This window comes from Lissotriton vulgaris, chromosome 11 (genome assembly GCF_964263255.1).
Source record: "Lissotriton vulgaris chromosome 11, aLisVul1.2, whole genome shotgun sequence".
NCBI lineage: Eukaryota > Metazoa > Chordata > Amphibia > Caudata > Salamandridae > Lissotriton > Lissotriton vulgaris.
Window position 1 is genome coordinate 634,613,546 of NC_141699.1, and position 22,672 is coordinate 634,636,217.

The following is a 22,672-nucleotide window of genomic DNA, read 5'->3' on the forward strand; positions in this document are numbered from 1 at the left end:
CAAATTCGGTCTGCACTGTTTTAGACAGTGTATCTGTACTGTTTAGCAGTACATCAGTTATTTCAAGTTCTTGCACTGTTCTTAGCAGTGTATCTGTGCTGTTTAGCAGTACATCCGGTATAGGGGGTAGTCATATATGTCTCAAATGTCTTTCTTGTGATTAATGTCGTGGTATGAGTGTGACTGTTTTTAATGTGCATTATTGTGTTCTTGTGTAACTAGCTGTATTCAGTATTAAGGAGCAAGGATTGAGCATTCAGTATTAAGTAAACAAGATGCCGTTTTTCAACAAGTTAAAGCAGATAGGAACTAGGAAAGGGATACTAGAGGAAGAAATTCCTATCCCCCCTAGAGACACTCCTGGAAATTTTATGTACCACAAGCATGGCTTAGATGCCATATTGTATCTAGATTTATGGGCCGATTATACTAAGCATCTAGACGAGAGACACAGATGGCCTGTTACCGGAACATGGGATGCCGAGTGCATCATGAAGGTAGAAGAAGCACTGTGGAAAAAGAAAGCCAGACAATCTCAGAAGGACGCCATAGAATTTTGGCGTAAGGAATCACATAAGCGTGCTGAAAAAGCACTCCGTAGAGAAGACAGACTTAAAGAATCAGATAAAGCCCAAGAAAACGAATTAGTTACTGAAGGGATCCGAGTAAAATCAGAGCAAATAGACCGCGCACGAAACAATCTCGTAAATGGCATGTATCTCGTGGCCGAGGGTTCGCCTGAGGCCACTTCAGAAATACCGAAAAATCTGCCGCCACCATTGGTTCCAACTAAAGTAAATCACAGGACTACTAAAGACATATTCCTGAATTCCTATCTAGAGGATGTAGCACCCGCTTACACCAATCTGCCCGTCCGCGTCCCGCCTACTGACGGTGACGGGGGTGGCAATCCGCCTCCAGACCATATCCCGCCATTACCGCAACCAGGTTTCCCCGTTCGACAGCCCATCGTTCCTCCACCTCCACCACTTCCCGCACCTAAAATTGATATACCGAAACCGCTTCTACCTGATCCTACTAAAAGACAAGTTCAAGTACAGATACAGACTCCACAGAGAGATAATGTCCAAGCTTCCGCCTCAGGAGGTGCGACCGGGGGTTTACCGGACCCCGCCACCAACACACAGATTACAGCTTAGGGATATGCAGAACCCTTTTACACTCCAATCACCCCGCCTCGACATACTCAAAGAACCGCTTTCAGTTTGCAGATACGATCCAGTACCCGGCAAAGACGATAGGATGTTGATAGCATCACTACGGTTGCGACAAGCTACAGATTACCTAATATTATTCTCAGGAATGAAAGAGCACCTAGATAGAATATATCATTTTGTCCAGACTGGGGAAGACCCTGACAGTATTAAGGAGGCCATGGCGCATCAGAAAGTTGACACTCAAGCATATATACTACGTTTTTTTATAAATTGCTTAATAAGAGAACGAGACAGGCCCGAGACAGAACAGGATGAAATAGAGGCACTCAATAAGTGGGGTCAAAATATATCCGAAGGAAAACATGATAAAGGGGGTTGCATAGCCAGTATGTACAAGAGAATAAGAAAAGCAGTGATAGAAATACACGAAAAAGAGAAAGAAAAAGCTTCCGAGGAGGAGGAGGAAGAACCTGAAGAACAAGAAAAGACTACAGACACGATAGCGTATGTAGGTAAGGGAACTTACCTTAGGAAAGGCATTCGTCCGGAAAGCAAGAGAGTTTTTCTCTCTGGCATATCAAAACCGAATTCTCCTGAACACCAGTTCCAAGAGACTGATAAAAGGCTTCGAGAACGAATGGGGTACCATGTACTCAATTCTATGGATGAACAAGAACTAGCCCGGTCAGCAGTATTATGGGCTGACAATCCGAACATATACAATGATGACACAGTAGCACAGACATTTCTGAACCTTTCCCCAAACGAGCAGAAATTAGCAGGTGTATACATGATTCAGCACCTCCTCACGTTATACAGAAATCAACATTCTGATCCAGGTCCCTTACACGATACATTAGAAGCACTACTCATGGATAGATGGAGAGGCCTAAGTACCAAGTTAATACAAATAATTCTAGAACAACGACATAGATATAACACCTTTTTAAGTTCACAATATGTTCCCGCTCCGCCCCCAGAAAGAAAAATGTATCATATGGAGCGTCTGCATGGTTTTGAAAGTCAGAACCCCTTACGAGAAGTGCATCCAGTTATGGGAACAGATAATAACTTGAAACGTGTGTATGTACACACACCTCTGACCAAGTTAGAACTATTGGAAATGAAGAAACTAGTACCCTGTCATGATAAAGACCCTGCAGGTTTTCACAGAGAACTTAAAGACATGTTACTGATGGGAGATTACACATATGAAGATATCATGAAAATGTTAAAGGTACTGCTGCCCACGGGCATCTACGAGAAACTCAAGGAAAAAGAATGGGAGGTGGGAGACAAAAAGATTGTATGGGCAGAAATAGAAGACGAGGAGGAAAAACGTACCCCAGGGCTAGGCCTTGGGGAGAAAACTAAAGCATTACCAGGTTTGATAGTACAGGTTCTGCCAAGATTACTGACAACTAGAAAGGAAGATTGGGACGCTATTTCGGCCTGTAAACAGAAGCAAGATGAAGATACTAGTGACTTCTATTCAAGATTCGAGAAATGTTTCATTATTAATAGTGGTCTTAAACCAAGTAGCGAGTCGTACCCGCATCTTTTTGTATCCAAGTTAGTCGAGAATTCCCTGTTAGCAGTTAAAAACCGTGTATACAAGGTTGAGAGTACATGGCAAGCAAATACGCCATCACAGATGTTACAAATGTTACAGTATCATCAGAACAGAATCAGAGAAGAACAGGATCATGAACAAAAACGAATGAAAGACACGAAAATGAAAATGTTAGTGGCCCAGTCGGTTCCAGCCGACGGCCAGAGAAAGGGTACGGCCCAGACAGGAAATGCAGCAGCTCCCGTTAAAGGGCCATGTAACTATTGTAAGCAGCCAGGTCACTACGTACATGAATGTCCAGTTCTGAAACATAACATAGCAACAGGTAAAACTAAAGAAAGACCGCATCCACCAAGACAAGACCAGGCCCAGCAACAGACTTCACAGAATGTACAGCCCATGCAGAATACACAGCCTATGCATGCTTCATCTCATACAGCACAGACGGCAGCGGTACCACAGCCACAGCCCATTGCCGCGACTCAGCAAGTTTCACAACAGATGTACCAGTATGCCCAATCTGCTTACCCCGATTATCCACGATACACATGAAACAGCCTAGAGAGGGAGTTTGGCTTGCCTCTTATTGAGATTCCTGTAGATCAAGAGGGTCCTTATGTACACAGTCAAGTATTGGGGAAAGACAGAAAGTTTTTAATTGACACAGGGGCAAGTCGCACAACAATCAGCCATGATGAAGTTCCAGGGGCACCCCTCTCAGGCTCACAGAATGTTTCCCTTGGTTTTTCAGGACAGCCTATTGTAAATGAGGTATCAGAACCCGTCCCCCTGGCTGTGGGTCCATTATCACGTGTTACAGACTTGTTACTTACGAAATCATGTCCAGAAAATCTGTTAGGTATCAAAACATTGAAGGCTCTAGGAGCTGTGATATGTTGTTCTCCGGAAGGAGTTAGACTTTTCTTGCGAGATTTCAAGGGTCACTATGTATTACGAGAGTTTGATGTCAGATTGAAAAATGTACCAGATCACCTGTGGGCACAAGGCCCAACCGATGTAGGCTGCATGCACATTACACCATACCGTGTTACACTGAAATCAGGTGCTGTTTTACCGAGAATCAGACAATACAAGTTACCACCCGATGCCGTAGTGGCTTTACTGGAAATCATTGAAGAGCTCATTGCCCAAGTAGTGGTCGTGGAGACCGACTCCAATATCTGTAATTCCCCTATCATTCCGATTCTTAAACGTACTGATCCCAATGCACCGCCAGTATATCGGCTGGTGATTGATTTACGAGAACTGAATAAATGCATTGTACCACAGTACCCTGTGGTTCCCGACATCTCTTCCCTATTGACTGCTATTGATTCTGAAGCAACGTTCTTTACTGTAATTGACCTCAAGATCGCCTTCTTCAGTGTGCCTATTGATCCAGAGAGCCAATATCTCTTCGGATTCAGTTTAAATGGACGAAGTTTCAAATTTTCACGCGCACCTCAAGGATTCACAGAAAGCCCCAGCATCTATAGTCAAGCACTGAAAAGACAACTAGATGGTATTCAAATGCCAGTTAACACCGCTTTACTGCAATACGTCGATGATCTGCTGATCACCGCACGAAGTGAGCCCGAATGTGAACAAGCATCACTGACAGTTTTACATTTTCTGGCCGACAAGGGACACAAGGTGTCCCCTTCGAAGCTACAATTCTGTGTTCAGCAAGTTGTGTACTTGGGTCACTTGCTGTCCAAAGTGGGGAGACAGCTCACTCCTGATCGCATCCAGTTAATTGTAAATATGCCGCAACCCCAGACACAAAAGGAAGTGCGGGCCTTTATAGGCCTCACCTCGTACTGCAGACAATGGATTCCTCAGTATGCATATCTAGCTAAACCACTCATTCAGTTAACAACACAGGAGGCAGCAACTTCGACTGCCCTTCCTTGGACTCAAGAACACACACAAGCCTTTGAAGAATTAAAGAAAGCTTTATGTCAAGCACCAGTTTTAGCGACACCATGTTACAGCAAACCTTTTACACTTTTTGTTACAGAACGTGATGGTACAGCGTTGTCTGTCCTCACTCAAGATCAAGCAGGTTCACATAAGCCTTGCGCTTATTTTTCAAGTACATTGGATTCAGTAGCCCAGGCACTCCCTGCGTGCTTAAAGTCAGTTGCAGCAACAGCATTAGCAATCAGACAGAGCGACTCAATTGTTTTAGGACATCAATTAACAGTACAAGTTCCACATTCTGTAGAGGTTCTTTTAAACAGAACTCAGACTCAACACTTGACTATAGCACGACTAACAGGTTATGAATTAACGCTATTCCAGCCACACATAGAAATCAGACGCTGCAGCATTCTGAACCCCGCAACATTGTTACCCTCAATTATGACAGATCCAGCCCCGCATGATTGTATAGAGATCATTAATACAGTAACAAAGCCCCGACGAGACTTAACCGATGTTCCATTGACAAATCCAGACCTGACACTTTACGTGGATGGTTCATGTATGAGAACAAGTACAGGAGAATTAGTGGCCGCATATGCAGTGACCACTGAAACTGAAGTCAAAGAAACATATCGCATTGATACACTGTCTGCTCAAGCGGCAGAGCTCATCGCTCTGACCCGAGCCTGTATACTAGCCAAGAACAGAAATGTTAACATATACACTGATTCCCGTTATGCGTTCGGAGTCGTACACGACTTCGGAATGTTATGGCAAGAACGAGGTTTCTTGACCTCTCACGGTGCCAAGATCCAACACGGTCCCCTCATTCAAGCACTGTTAGAAGCAATACATCTGCCTTCAGGCATATCCGTCATGAAGTGTAAAGCACATACTAAAGTTACAGACTCCATTTCCCAGGGTAACGACCTGGCAGACCAGACAGCAAAACATACAGCACTGACTCACACTCAGACAACTGACGTGACAAAGACAATAGTACCGACACATTGTATGACAGTTAGGGATCCCACACTAGATGTAATCGATATTCAGACACATGCTACTACAGATGAAATAAAGAAATGGACTGAACTAGGAGGGATCCAGACAGATCAAGGATGGATGACGAAGGGAAAATCTACATGGTTTCTCCCCGACTCTATGGTTCAAGTCATAATCAATACAGTACATAGTCCAGCACATCTAGGAGAGAAAGCGATGTTAGACAGTTTACAGAATCTCTGGTACAACAAACACTTACGAGCAGCAGCAAAACAGAAAGTGCGTACTTGCATGATCTGTTGTCAGTTCAATCCAGGTAAAAGCGTCCCTGTAGAGCAAGGTGGATTTCATCCTCCTGATCACCCTTTTGAAGTACTCCAGATGGATTATATCCAGATGGACCGTTGTCGAGGATTCAAATACGTCCTCGTAATTGTTTGTGCACTTTCCCGTTGGACCGAAGCATATCCAGTCCCAGATTACACTGCTCCGACCACTGCCAGGCAGCTGGTTCGAGAATTCTTTCCACGATACGGCTTGCCTCGAGTCGTGTACTCAGATAACGGACAGCCATTCTCATCCGAACTCATGAAACAAGTTTCCCTGCTGCTAGGATATCAGTGGAGATTCCATTGTGTCCGACATCCCGAAGCCGCTGGCCTTGTAGAAAGGCATAACCAGACATTAAAGACCCGTCTTGCTAAAGTTTGTAAAGAAAAAGGGGTCGACTGGATAGTCGCCCTGCCCGTTGCACTGTTCTACATGAGAATGGTTGCCCACTCGCGATCAGGACTATCCCCGTATGAAGTGGTCTTTGGCAGACCACCGAATATGTGGGGGACGCCCATACCTAAGAAAATTACCGATGTTGATTGTAATATGCTGACAGATTACCTTGCCTCCTTGATGTCTGCACTCCAATCATGTCGTTCACAGGTTGCCGCAGCTTTCCCTGACAACACTGATGTAAAGCCGCATGATGTCCGTCCCGGCGACCTGGTCCTAATTAGGAACTTCGACAGGAAAAGTCAGCTGGAGCCCCGCTGGAAAGAGCCGAAGACCGTCCTTCTTACAACGCGGACCGCTATCAAAGTTGAAGGCAGAAAGGGGTGGATCCATACAAGCCATATAAAAAAGTGTAACGAACTGATGCCAGAAAAAGACTCGTCCACCCCTTCCAAAGACTGTATCGAACCTAGTGACTTTAAAGTTACGAAACAAGAGAAAACTCCCCAAGAAGAGTACCGCATGAAACTCCGATCTAGCAAGTCAGACAGTTTAATTGTTTAAGTCCTCCCCTAGGTGAATCGGTTAAATAGTTTCTGACATGTATCCCCTAGATCGAGATAGAGAGAGAGAGAGACAACTCAAGAAACGTACATATTGCAAATCACTCCGCAGTCACTGTATAGTGACATTATTGATTATGTTTTTTCTAAGTCTTCTGATTATTGTTGCGAGTATATTGCTTCCTATATACTACCCTATTTTCAAGCGTGAACAATCTGCTTACAATGTCACTGCTGAACATTCTTTTAGTGAATTACCTCCCCACGAACTTTCTTACAGACTTGCGCTGCGCAACAACACATTCATTAGTATGTTACATCACTCCCATCAGACTAACAATGCTACCAACTGCTGGATATGTGACCGGCTCCCTCCCTACCAGAAATACAAGGGAGTTCTGCCCCTCTTTCCGTACCCATTCACTCACAATGGCTCCTGTGGTGCATGGTTTAGAATAATTAATTCCTTAGATCCTGATATTGCTGTTTTTAAAGGGAGCTGGGTTTGGGGAAACTTGAACTTAGTTCTGCTTAATGCCTGTTACCCTGACAAGAAGGGACTTCCCATTAGAATAGGAACTGATCTAGAAAATGAAGTATATGGATTAGGTAATTATACAATTAACCTTATGATTCTTACTGTCGAATCCGAAGCTGCACCAGTTCTCCCTGCTATGTCAGTATTACCAGTCACTGGTGATTTATGTGTCAGTAAGAAAGGTTCAGTACACTTAGGTCATAGCAAATGTACTACTGTGGTCGAATTCAGTGACCAAGGCAAATCTTCCTTTAGAGCTACCCGTCATTCCTACTTTGTTTGTGGTCATACCGCATACGTACGCTTACCTCCAGATTGGGATAGTACCTGTTATATTGCATTCCTTCTGCCCCCTGTTTTTCTAGCTCCTCCTGATTATCACAGAAATACAAATCTAGTAAAGAATAGACTCCGAAGAGATCTCCCGATTGTCGACTACACTGAAACGGCATGGGAGCAATACACAGATTTCAATAAAGGATTCTTTTTCTTCACAGGCCCCGTCCAAAATAGTAAACTAATCCGCAGATTAACTAGAACACTTGAAGCAGTAGTGAATGAAACTGCCTCCGCCCTAGGTAACTTAACAGAGGAGCAGTCCGCCATGCGGGTTGTTGTTCTTCAGAATCGTCTTGTTATTGACGTCATCTTGGCAGATAGAGGCGGAGCTTGTAAGGTCATCGGGTCAAGTTGCTGTGTTTTCATTCCAGAAAACGCGCCAACGGTATACCAAGCTATTACACGTCTTCATAAAATTGCAAGTCAGATACATCAGAATCCAGGCACCTGGACTTGGTCCGGTTGGTTCTGGACAACGTTAACCGCTTGGGGATGGAAGATCCTATCCTTCCTAGGCATTGCCCTTGTCATAGTATTCAGTTGCTGCCTGTGCCTACAGTGTGGGCCAGCGATTTGTGGACTGTGTGCCACATCGTGCATTGAACATTCCAGTTTTTTCTCAAAACGTGAAAGAAAGAAAGATGAGCAAATGATGTTACAAGAACAGACTGATCGATTCATGAGGATCGATATATCATGAAGGGTCCGTAGGGAACAAGGAGGGAATGAGGAAATATAAATTTTATGGTCAAGTAATGTTCCCTAACGTGTACCCCACCGTCTCCATGTACCAGCTTAAAGTGCATGTAACTTCCCTCCTGTGCCAGCTATGAAGACGCAAATACATTTGCGTCCAACGTTAACATGTCCTCTTTCAGACCCACCCTGAATGGGTTGAATGCTCCGTTTCCAAGTATGCTATGCCAACGTCTTTTTGTGGTGTACTTTACACGTTTTTCAGCTCTGGCAAAGTAGGCCCTGAATTCTGCCATCGAGCCTTTTTTCCTGTTTCCTGACTCCGAAAACTTCAGCCCAGGCTGTCTCTGTACCCGTGACCTCTGCCTTACTCCCTGTGCGGCTCACGGCGCTTAGCTCAGCCTGCTGCCTGCCAAGACTGTATTCAACCTTCGAATTATCTGTTCTGCTCCTCGAAAATGCATTCCTGCCTACTAGTTTAAGTAAACATTCCCCCAGCTGCAGAGCAAAGGGCCCGGCCTCACTGTCTCCGTGCAAGTAATTCATAGCTTCTGTTATCATGGAAGGCCCATGCCCCTCGCATCTCATGCAGACACTTAGGCGCTTATACACGCACTCACAGTCAGTATAGAATAGTTTCTGCCCCAGAGACCTTTCTCTCTAGATAGTATGGTTCCCAAACATCAGATATCAGATATGATAGAAGTACGAGTTGATCTGACATGCCAGACTTCTGTCTCTTTCCGCCAGTGTAAATGTCAAGTCCCCTGCACCCTCCAGTTTCACGTCAATCACACGTCATGCAGCTGCGCGCGCATCCAAGCCTCAGATTTCTGCTGACATTACAAGATTCTGCTTTGTTGCCACCCACTTGTGACACCTACCTGTGACGTTTCTAGCACACACCTCTATGTTCACGCCTAGTTCACGCCTTCCAATTACGTATTACTAACACGTGGATGCTGTTATCTTGTTTCTCTCAGCTGTTACGCCTACTGTATTGGTTTCTATAATGCAACTTAAGTATATAAGCTATGTATTGTCAATAAAATATTGCTCTATCCCTTCCTGCACCCCCAGTGGTGGCAGGAACAAGATATCCGGTCTTGACCATTCCTTTTTAAGGAATAAAACCCCTAAGAACTCTAACACCACGGACTCTGCCTCTTTCTTTCCGATTGAGTTATTATTGATTAAGTACTTACCTGCATAGAAATTAAGACGGTAAATCAAATATTTACCACATATATGAAACAAAATCTGTGAGTATTTTCTGAACCACTTGGACTTGATAAAGTGGTGGAGGAGGTATAGGCATGGCTACCTTTGTTTTTGCGGAAGTAAAAGGCACGTTTTGGTACTTTCCGTTGTTCTATCCAGACAATTGACCCCAGGGAATGTCATCATTTAGGCCGTCTAGATGGGTACCCAAACGGAAAACCCAGCGCTGTTCTTTCTGAAGTAGGCCGGTTTCAGAAGGCAAGCGTTCAATTATGGTCCAGTGTAGATCATTGACACAGTGTTGTTTCTCTAAAAAGTGAGATGCCATTTTTGTGGTTGTTTTTTTGCATCGTATGTTACTCTTGTGTTCTCCAATCCTTACTTTCACTGGTCGGGACGTCATGCCTATGTACTCCAGGCCACATGGGCAAGTGATCATATAGACTACATTTTTTGTGTTGCAGTTTGAGAATTGTCTCTGCTCCCATGATGTGCCATTTCTGAAACGTATTTCTTTGCTTTTGCGTGTCAGGTGGCAACTGCTACAATCTCCGCAGGGAAAATGTCCTTGTACCCCTATGGTGGTTTGTCTGCCCGTGGGGTTTTGGCGAGGTCTTGTGTGGACCAAAATGTCCTTGATATTCCTACCTCTACGATGTGCATACATCGGTTTTTCAAAGTTCAGCTGGCCACAGTTCAGTATCCTCCAATGTTTATTGATCACTTTCGATACTTCATTGGATAGGGTTGCGTATGTTGTAACACATATTGGTCTTTTTTCTACTTCCTTGGATTTTTGGTTGTCTTCAAGGAGTGCATCTCTGTGATTGTTCTTTGCCCTCTTCAATGCCCTGTTTATCGTTTTAACTGGGTACTGCCTCTGTATCAATTTCTTCTTGAGGTCTTTTGCTTGGCTGTTGAACTGATTCAGTTCGGTACAGTTTCGTCTAAGGCGTAAAAACTGCCCATAGGGCAGGTTCTCCCTTAGGTGCCTGGGGTGGAAGCTGTCGTACCTTAGTAAGCAATTCCTTGAGGTGGGTTTGAAGTGAGTTCTGCTCTTCAATCTACCTTCCTCGCTGTATATGCTTAGATCCAGGAATATCATATTTGTGTTTGATATCGTGCTCGTGAATTTTAGAAATCGATTCTGATTGTTCAATCATGTTACAAAGTTTTGGGCACTCTCCATATCTCCATCCCAGATAATAAAAATGTCGTCAATGTACCTTTTCCAGGTGTTAATCTGGGAGTGTGTGACACTGGGGGTTGGCTGGGGTTCAGATATAGGCAACAGACGAGTTCTTGGTAAAGAAGGTTTTATTGCAGAAAACCAGTGATCTGTACTACTCTTCCTTATCGGGTTGAATCTCCGTGGGGATCTACTCCTGCTGCGCCGTCGTCGGGTGACCTTCTCCTTCTCTCGGACCCCTTCCGGGCTTCGAGGGGGGGATTCGTCCTCGTCGGAGTCCGTCGCTGCGAATGCCGGGTTCTCGCTCCCCAGAAGGCAAAAAGAGAACAAGGGAGGTATCAGCTCACTGTAGAATAACTCGAGGTCAGGGTAGGGGAGTGAGGGAAACCACCGGTGCTCGTAATTACAAAGGTGCACTATCGTGAATGGGAGGGGCGTTTGCACAGGATAGGGGTCCCGGGATGTTAGGTTTCCCGTGGTCTGGTACCTAATGTACCTCTAAGATCCACCCAGCCCCGCAATCGGTCACGCACCTGTGAAAGCCACGCACCTCCCCTGGGTGAGTGGCTGGGCGACTCGCGGGAACGGTGGCCTCCTGGCTTCTCACCGTCCGTAGCAGGCGCCGACTCTGCTTCTGGTAGGTGACTCGCCGCTTCTCCCCCGGCCTCTGATGTTCCACGCCGCTCTCGTCCTCCGCCTCTCTTACTCTCTACTTTCTCCTCCGCTGTCCTTCTTCTCTCGCCGTCCTCTCCTCTGGTCTCCGTATTCTCCTCGCACTCCGTCCGCTCCTCTCCTTCCTCCTCCGTCCTCCGGGTGATCAAGCACACCTGTGCCTCGGGGTGGAGTCCTTTTGTCGGAAATGAGTAGTATGCCGACTCCTCCCAGTCCGCCTCCTGCCAAGAGTTAAAGGGCCAGTCCTCTCCAGCATTAACGGCCATACCGGCTTCCGGGTCCTGAGAGGGGAGAGAGACAGGGGAGTATGGTAAAAGTACATTGCTGTCCTCATCCCCGGAGTCCCCCTTGGCACAATGCATTCTGGTAGTTGTAGGTGGTGGGGTCGGTCCGGTGACTGGGGACCTCGTGTACACCCCGTTACACACCTCCCCCCTAGGATGCTCCCGATCGGGGAGCGGATGTCGCGAGAGGAAGTCCGCACTTACATTCTCTGTTCCTTTGGTGTGCCTGACGGTAAATGAGTAGGGCTGCAACGCCAGAAACCACCTCATTACCCGTGCATTGTTCGATTTATTACGGGCCATCCACAAAAGGGGAGCATGGTCTGTGTACAGATCGAACGGGTGCCCCTCCAAGTAATAGGCAAGCTTCTCAACTGCCCACCTTACCGCCAAACACTCCTTTTCAATTGTCGCATATTTTAACTCTCTTGGGAACAGTTTACGACTCACATAAACAATGGGGTGCTCTAGACCATCCGCCCCTTTTTGTGACAACACCACCCCAATCCCATACTCCGAGGCATCGGTATGAAGAATAAATGGCACTGAGAAATCGGGGGATGTTAACACCGGAGTGGAGGTGATGAGGCGTTTCAAATGCTGAAAGGCAGCGTACATGGGGTCAGTAGGGCGTATGAGGGCACCTGATTTACCTGGGTTCCGTAAGGCGTCCGTAAGGGGGGCTGCTATGTCTGCAAACGAAGGTATAAACCTACGGTAATACCCTACCAAGCCCAGGAAGGCCCTCATCTCTTTTCGGGTGGTCTGGAAGGGGGTATCGGCAATGGCCCTTACCTTCTCAATTTGAGGCTCTATCACACCGTGGCCCAGCATATACCCCAGGTATTTCACTTTCTGGAAAGCGATCTTAGATTTTTTTGCGTTGACCCGGAGCCCGGCATTCTCTAAAGCCAAAAAGACCCGGTGTAGATGCTGTAGGTGGTCTTCCCAGTTTTTACTGTGTATCACAATGTCATCCAAATAGGCTGCTGCGATGGAAGAGACCGGGGCCAGAACAGTGTTCATGAGTCTCTGAAATGTAGCAGGGGCCCCATGCAGCCCGAACGGTAGGACAGTAAACTCATAGTGCCCTGTATCTGTACTGAAGGCAGTTTTCTCTTTATCTTCCTCCCTCAAGGGCACCTGCCAATAACCCTTGGTTAAGTCCAGGGTCGTTATGTATCTTGCTTCTCCCAGTTTTTCTACCATTTCGTCGACGCGCGGAATGGGGTATGCATCGAACTCCGAGATCTCATTAAGCGCCCGAAAATCCATACAAAATCGTCGACTTCCGTCCGGTTTGGGGATCATCACGATGGGACTCGACCACTGGCTGGTAGATGGTCTGATTACCCCAAGGTCCAACATGTCTTTCACTTCCTTCTGGATGGCTGCTCTCCTTGCTTCAGGGACCCTGTAGGGTTTCATCTGTATGATTTTTCCAGGAAGGGTCTTGATACAGTGTTCAGCCATCGTCGTTCGTCCAGGTTGATCTGAGAACAGGCTCTCGTGTCGTTGTAGGAGTTGTCTTAGGTCGTTGGTTTGAGTTTGTGTTAGGTCTTCATTTACATTCAGCTGCTCTTTGGTGGTGTTGTTCTCCCCAGGCGTACTGATGGCTACCTGTACATCAGTGGGGGGTCGTCCGAGCCATTTCTTAAGCATATTTATGTGATAGGTTTGTGTCTTCTTTGGGCCGATCTGTAAGGTGTAGGTGGTTTTACCTATCGTCCCCACCACTTTGTAGGGTCCGACCCAGGAAGCCTTAAACTTTTGGGTTGATGAGGGCAGGAGTACTAGAGCCCAGTCTCCTTCCTTCAACTGTCTCCACTTCTTTCCTTTGTCGTAGGCTTTCTTTTGTCTGTGTTGACTGTCCTCTAGATGGGTGTAGGCCAAATCTCTCAGTTTTCCCAACTTGCTTTTGAGACTGTGGGCATATTCCAGGGTGGAAGAGGTTTCCTCGGGTATCTCATTTTCCCAGGCGTCTTTTGTCATTTCCATCAGCGACCTGGGCTGTCGTCCATACAAAAGTTCAAAGGAGGATACTCCTAGGCTACTTTGCCTTTGTCCCCTGATGACATAGAGAGCCAGAGGAAGTAGTTGATCCCACTCGTTGCCGTTGACTTCCATCATTTTGCGTAAGGTGGTCTTTATGGTACGGTTATATCTCTCCACCAACCCATCCGTTTGTGGGTGGTATACGGAGGTTCTGATTTGATGGACGTCCAGGTTTTTACAGACTTCTTTCATCAATCGGGATACAAAGGGGGTTCCCTGGTCGGTCAGGATTTCTTTGGGGAACCCCACTCTCCTAAACAATTCTATCATTTTGTCGGCGACCTGTCGGGTAGTAGTGGCTGTTAGGGGGAAGGCCTCCGGAAACCTGGTGGCGTAATCCACAACTACCAATACGTACTGGAATCCTTTCTTGGTTTTGGGTAACGGGCCGATGATGTCCATTCCTACTCTCTCGAATGGTTTGCCGATGATGGGAAGAGGCTGTAAAGGTACTGCTGGTGGTCGGGTCATGTTCTTCCGCTGGCACACGCTACATTCCTGACAGTATCTGCTAGCGTCCTTATAGATGCCGGGACAATAGAAATATCGCAGTATGTTCTGCGTCGTCTTTTCTGATCCTATGTGTCCGGCCACCAGGTGACTATGGGCGAAGAAGAGTATTTGGTCCCGGAAGGAGAGGGAACCAGGAGTTGACCTTCTTCTTCTTCTTTACCCTGTCGGTACAGTAGGTCCTGACGGATTACAAAACGGGGATACCTAGGTTGGGGATTGTCACCATCCTGGTGTGCCTGTTCCCAGGCGTTGAAGAGGGAGGGATCATTGCTCTGGGCAAACTTAAAACTCCGGTCTAGTACCCAGGGCTCGGGTGCCAAAAGAGCTGGTTTGGGGGACATAGAGGGGATCTCGAGTTTTTGTAAACTGTGTCTGAACCAATGGAGGAACCGGGGGTTGTCTGTCCCTATGATTAAATCCTCAGGAAGGGTGCTGAGGACTCCTACCCGTATCAACTGCTGGGGGCCTTTGGGGGGGTGAATAGGGACCTGAGCCAGAGGATAGGTTTTGACATCCCCGTGGACACAACGGATGGCTACTACTTGTTGGGGTAAGTATTGGCAGTTAGCTACGTGTTTCGTTCGTATGACCGACTGCCTACAGCCTGAATCTAGCAGTGCCTGGATGGAGGACCCGTTCACCTGTACACTTACCCTGTATGTGCTCCCCATCTCCGCGGAATACAGAACAGCCCGGGGCAAGTATCCCACTTCCATAGGCTCCTCGGGAGGTCTTTTGGTGGGGCAATACCGTGCAATGTGCCCCCAGTTACCACATTCGAAACATTGTGGTCCGGCAGAGGTGGGGGTCTCAGGTTTCCAAACTCGGAGCTTAGGGGGATCCACAGGGCGGGACGGAGGGGGTCGCCGGTCTGTCTTTACCGGTGGTTTGTGGACACGATCTGGCTCCCAGCCGGATGAGCGTGGCTGGGCCCTCGTGAAGTTGGTTGCCATGTCTACGGCTTCTGTAGTAGTCAGGTTGGGATGTTGCCTGAGCCACCTCTGGGTAGCGAAAGGCAGCGCTTCGAGATATTGTTCGAGATATATTCTATCCATGATTTCCGCCTTAGTGCTTGTGGCAGGGGTCAACCATTTGTCCGCAGCCATTTTCAAACGAACAAATAGCGTCTTAGGGTTCTCGGTCATGAATAGGCCGTGAAATTGACAAAATCCTATCAGACTCCAACCTCTTCGAAGGTTTGAGTAACCAAGAAACTGGTCCAAACACTAACGATTGGAATGAACTACTGAACTTAAGACGCAGCCAAATAAAAGCGGCCCTCCACGGCCTATTCATGACCGAGTACCTTCGCAACAAAATGGCTCCACCAGGACTAATTGTGAAAAACGAACCCTTCATTTTCCAAAATGACATGGTATTCAAAAAGGAATGGTCCCTGATTTCCTGGCACTGCTCGAGAGACTGGTTGGTACTTATAGTAAAAACTGCCGCTAGGATAACACATGAACTAAAAATTGAAATCAATAAGATTGAGGTCCAACTCAACACGTACATAAGCACAGAGGAACTGAAAACGAGACTGGAAGAATTAAACCAGCAGATGACAGAATTCGAGTGCACTTTGAAACAAAGCAAAACAAACAAACTGGCTAAAGACGTAGCAAAATTCACTCCAGAGACCGCATATCCATATACCAAAGCGGACTATGTCTCCAGAAACACCAATAGTGATGCAGACAGCGACGTCTCAGACAATAGTTCCTCAGGATCAAACTCGAGTGGCAACAAAGGATCGAGACAAAGACGCGGTGGATGGAGACAACGTAGACAACAATTCCCAAAACAGAGGGGATGGAGAGGTTACCAACCTCAAAACCAATATCCACAATATATGGGCCCCCCTCAATTCAACCCCTTCCAGTATGGACCAACCCCAGTGGCAATGAACTACCTACAGTGGAACCAAGAATATAATGAAGGTTTCTACGGTCAACAACAGCCTTTTGGCGGACAACAGCAGCCTTTTTTAGGCACACGCCAGATGACACGAGGAAAAAACCGGAAAGGCAACAACGTGGCATGGCAAGACCAGGAACAGCCCAACACACGAACAACCAGGAGCATGACCGGGTCCCTCCCCAACCAGCCATCGACAAGCAAGAGAGGAACCTAATAGTCAACTTAACACCGTTGAGTCTAACAACAACACAGGAGAATGTGTTAAACAAGGGTTTGGGGTTTGTACCTACCCACAAACCGGACATATTTAAACTAAACATGGAACTGCAGGAGTTCTTTCGGAAATTGAAGCTCCAAGCCTTTTTCAAGGATAAACCACCACCGGAGGATAATACAGACACCGGCTTGATGTTAAAATCAACTTTCAGCCCACCAGACTCTGCGATACCGGTGGAAATTTTAACATTTGAAAAAGCAGTCATTACGGAGGTTAACCAGATGAACCCCAGTGGACGGAGCACTTTTCACAACACCAGCGGTGAAGAACATCGAGCCCTGAGGGAACTAACAAACAATAACGAACTGATCATAAAACCAGCGGACAAAGGGGGAGCCATCGTCCTACAAACCCTTGAGGCCTACGATATGGAGTGCAAACGTCTATTATCAGACGAGCGAAATTACAAAATCCTACAAGAAGATCCAACGGAAAGATTACGCGTAAAGATCGCAGGAATGGTAGAGGAAGGTCTAGCTCACAACTGGTTAAGCAAAAAAGAGGCAGACTTCCTACAGCAACCGTCACCGAAGATACCGTACTTTTATTGCATCCCAAAAATCCACAAGAACACCAGCAACCCACCGGGGAGACCTATCGTCTCCAGGATAGGGTCTATCCTGGAACCACTGTCCAAGTTTGCTGACGCCTTCTTGCGCCCTCTGGTTCAATCCACCAGCACCTACCTAAAAGACACCAAGGCCGTATTGCAACTACTAGAAGACAAACAATTCGACCCGGCCAGGCAGTTCCTACTAAGCCTCGATGTAGAGAGCTTATACACGAGTCTCCTGCACGATGAGACATTACAAATCATAGAAGAAGTCCTCTTCAGCGACAGATGGAAATACCAGACCCCGCGTAATCTGGTCATGGAATGCATCTCCATAGCCTTGCAAGAGAACTTTTTCCAATACGACCAGACACTATACCTACAGACCCATGGGACAAGCATGGGCAGCACTTTTGCGCCGAGTCTGGCAGGCTTGTATGTGTACCATCTCGAACACACCAAAATCCTCAACACCGACAACCCATATCACTCCCAGATTAACACCTGGAAAAGGTACATTGACAACATTTTTATTATCTGGGATGGAGATATGGAGAGTGCCCAAAACTTTGTAACATGGTTGAACAATCAGAATCGATTTCTAAAATTCACGAGCACGATATCAAACACAAATATGATATTCCTGGATCTAAGCATATACAGCGAGGAAGGTAGATTGAAGAGCAGAACTCACTTCAAACCCACCTCAAGGAATTGCTTACTAAGGTACGACAGCTTCCACCCCAGGCACCTAAGGGAGAACCTGCCCTAAGGGCAGTTTTTACGCCTTAGACGAAACTGTACCGAACTGAATCAGTTCAACAACCAAGCAAAAGACCTCAAGAAGAAATTGATACAGAGGCAGTACCCAGTTAAAACGATAAACAGGGCATTGAAGAGGGCAAAGAACAATCACAGAGATGCACTCCTTGAAGACAACCAAAAATCCAAGGAAGTAGAAAAAAGACCAATATGTGTTACAACATACACAACCCTATCCAATGAAGTATCGAAAGTGATCAATAAACATTGGAGGATACTGAACTGTGGCCAGCTGAACTTTGAAAAACCGATGTATGCACATCGTAGAGGTAGGAATATCAAGGACATTTTGGTCCACACAAGACCTCGCCAAAACCCCACGGGCAGACAAACCACCATAGGGGTACAAGGACATTTTCCCTGCGGAGATTGTAGCAGTTGCCACCTGACACGCAAAAGCAAAGAAATGCGTTTCAGAAATGGCACATCATGGGAGCAGAGACAATTCTCAAACTGCAACACAAAAAATGTAGTCTATATGATCACTTGCCCATGTGGCCTGGAGTACATAGGCATGACGTCCCGACCAGTGAAAGTAAGGATTGGAGAACACAAGAGTAACATACGATGCAAAAAAACAACCACAAAAATGGCATCTCACTTTTTAGAGAAACAACACTGTGTCAATGATCTACACTGGACCATAATTGAACGCTTGCCTTCTGAAACCGGCCTACTTCAGAAAGAACAGCGCTGGGTTTTCCGTTTGGGTACCCATCTAGACGGCCTAAATGATGACATTCCCTGGGGTCAATTGTCTGGATAGAACAACGGAAAGTACCAAAACGTGCCTTTTACTTCCGCAAAAACAAAGGTAGCCATGCCTATACCTCCTCCACCACTTTATCAAGTCCAAGTGGTTCAGAAAATACTCACAGATTTTGTTTCATATACAGTAGCTTTAGATCATGAACCGTGCCAGATCTGTGTAAACAAAGGAGTAGTGTACCTAATCATACTTAATCTTCTACACATGCGCAGAGCAGTAATAACCATCTAAACAACCTACTATGCGCATGCGCATTTAGAAAGAGAGTCAGTAACTCATTTTACATGCTCAGAGCGACACATGGTATCCCTCCAACAGGTCAATGATCATGATAGGCACAGAGGCGGATGTCCCATATATGGTCTTTAAATCACATCCGTCAATTAACGAATCAATGAGCGCCATAGGCCCCTTATATACCACATCCCTGTACGCTAAGCATTACCAGCGGAGTATTGCAGGGAGGAAAGAGGCCTACTTTGGCGGACTTTGTGAGTATGAGTAAAAAAACTTCCTTTAGAACAAAACCCACTGGACATATTGAGGATAGTGAGGAAAGGACTGAATCCTTCTTTTTAAACCTTTTACAGATTAGGAGTCCACCTACCTACCCTGGCGTTCTGGACATGCTCGTGAGGCATAACATGACAGTCTAAATGAGTATGAATTCAGAACTATTACGAACTGATAGTGTGTCCTTTATGTATTTTGTGTATGTGTTTCTTTTACAGGTTTATTTAACCGTTTGGGGCTCCAAGTGACTGCACTTGTTTGAGCCATTCCCGAGTGGCAACCAAACTCAATTATTTTTTTCTTTTCTTTTCAGGACATGCAACTGCATGATCCTGTCAAACCGCTGTAGGCACATCATAGCCTTATTTTTCACTGTAAATATTTTCACTTTTTTCTAAAGTAAGAAAAAAACATTTTTCATTAAAAACACGTGAGTAGGGTTGGGAAGTTGTGCACCCGTCCTGAAGAAGGAACACTGAGTTCCGAAACATGTTGACGCACACCAGAGGTAGAGTCCATAATCAAGACTACTAAACTCGCCTTGCACCTTTTTTAATAGCACCAGCCAGAGGTTTCGAATAAAGTTTTTTTCTCATAAACCTACTGGCCAGGTGTCTTTTTAATCCTCACCACACCCTTCACTCACATTCTCCCCAATACCCCAGCACATGCACACAACACACACCACACATAGTCAACCACTTCAGTGCTCCCGCGTAGTCGCTGGTCGTAGCACGCCGCATCCCTCTAGCGGGGTGCGAAGACCCCGATGATGAAGCATGACACCAAGGGGCCTGTTGGTGTGTGAGGGGTATTTAACAAAACACTGAGTGTCCCCCACCCCTGAGGTGTACACTCTGAGTAGGATTCTTCTTGTTTAATTATCACATAACCTTACAACCAGGTGTGAAATTACCACGGATACCGCAGTATAAGATTTTGCCGGCTGGCGAACGGGCATTGCTTTCCATTATACAGGATCTGATTGACAAAGGTATAGTAGAAGAAACTGCAGCTAATATTTGTAATAGCCCTTTTCTTCCGATTCTGAAAAAGGCCCCTATTAATGGAGAATCAGAGAATATTGATAAATATCGTTTTGTAATTGATTTGCGAGAAGTTAATAAAATTGTAATACCCCAATATCCTGTGGTGTCAGACATGACTACTATTCTCACTATGATTCCCCCGACAGCAAAGTATTTCTCAGTTATTGATTTAAAGAATGCTTTCTTCAGCATTCCGATTCATCCAGACAGCAGTCAGATTTTTGGCTTCTCGTTATCTGGCCGTAGTTTCAGATTTTGTCGCGCTACTCAAGGCTATACTGAAAGTTCAAGTATATATAGCCAGGCTCTTAAAGCTGTCCTAGATGATTTGACTTTGCCCTCTGGAAATCTCCTCCTTCAATATGTGGATGATTTGCTGGTGGCCTCGGATACTGAAGTGGGTTGTTGGGATGTCACTGTTAAATTATTGCATCATTTGGCAGCCAAGGAAGATGTCCCTCTCAAAATGTCAATATTGTCGACAGGAGGTGACCTACCTTGGTCATCTACTGTCGAAAGAGGGGAGGCGTTTAACTCCTGAGCGTATTACTATTATTTCTAACATGTCTGTACCTCGTACTCAGTGTGATGTTCCTGCTTTTCTTGGCATTACTTCCTACTGTCGCCAATGGATTCCTAATTTTTCTCTTCTTGCTAAACCTTTGTTGTATTTAACCACTAAAGATGTGCATGAACCTTTTCCTTGGACTGACGAATGTCAACAATCTTTTGATTCATTAAAATCTGCGCTTTGTTCTGCACCTGTCTTGGGTACTCCTGATTACCGAAAACCTTTTGTGCTTTATGTACACGAGGTGGACGGTTGCTCGCTTTCAGTGTTGACACAAGGATTTGGTGGTAAGGCGAGGCCTTGAGCGTATTTTTCTGTAGTTTTGGATAATGTCGCTAGAGCGCTTCCTAGCTGCCTGAGGACCACTGCCGCTGTTGCGGTGGCCATCCGACAGTCGGAAGGGCTAGGTTTAAATTCTGATCTCACAGTAATGGTGCTGCATGTTGTGGATTCATTATTCAATAAAACAAAGACACAGCACCTTACAAGTGCACGCCTTACTGGATATGAATTGACTTTGTTTGCTCCACATATTACGATTAAACGATGTGCCACTCTGAACCCTGCCATGTTACTACCTCTCCCTTCGGACGAAACTAAAAATGATGTACATGATTGTATATTTCAGACCGAAGAAGAGACGAAGGGTCGGGTTGACCTCACAGACATTCCTCTATCTGACCCCCAAGGGGAATTGTATGTGGATGGCTCCTGTTTTAAGTTAGCAGATGGTACAAAGACAGCTGCGTATGCGATCACAACTCTAAAAACAGTAGTTGAGACCTCTCGAGTGCCCTATCAATCAGCCCAGGCCACTGAACTAGTGGCATTATTACGAGCTTGTGAACTAAGTGAGGGACTAAGAGTTAATATTTATACAGACAGCCAATACGCCTTTGGCGTGGCCCATAGCTTTGGGCGGCTGTGGAAAGAAAGGGGTTTCCTCACCTCCCATGGTCAGAGAATACAACATGGCCCCCTAATTTTGCGATTGCTAATGGCTTTGACATTACCAAAAATGGTGGCAATAATAAAATGTTGTGCACACAAGGCAGTAGTGGGTGAAGGAAATGCTTTAGCTGATCAGGTTGCTAAGGAAACAGCTCAGTCTAAATTGACTTCTATGTTCGTAACTACCTCTGCTAGATGGGTGGAAGATTCCGAATTGTTCAATAATACCATGGAAAGTGTTCAAGAAATACAAAAAGAAGCCATCCCTGTTGAATTGGCCCACTGGGAACAGGAAGTAGGAAGGTTGGATGAGAATAACTGTTGGGTCGATTTGACAGATAAACAAAGATGGTTATTACCGAATGCCTTAGTCCCGGCTGGTGTAACCATGGCCCATGGCCCAGCCCATATTGGAGCGAAAGGCATTTGTGCACTTTTGGACCCTGTCTGGAATAATCCGAATATTCAGAAAACAGCTGCTCATTTGGTTCGATACTGTATGATCTGTTTGCAACATAATCCTGGAGGGAGGGAAACTGTTCTTGGTGGAAACTTTGCACCTACGACTCTGCCCTTTGAAGTGATCCAAATGGATTATATCCATATGGAACGCGTCAATAACCTGAAGTAAGTCTTGGTGGTGGTATGTGCCTTCAGCAAATGGGTTGAAGCCTATCCGACCAAGGAAAACACTGCTCTAGCAACAGCGAAGGCCCTTCTTGAAGAGTTTTTCCCCCGTTTTGTGTTGCCTCGATTGACCTGGACAGAT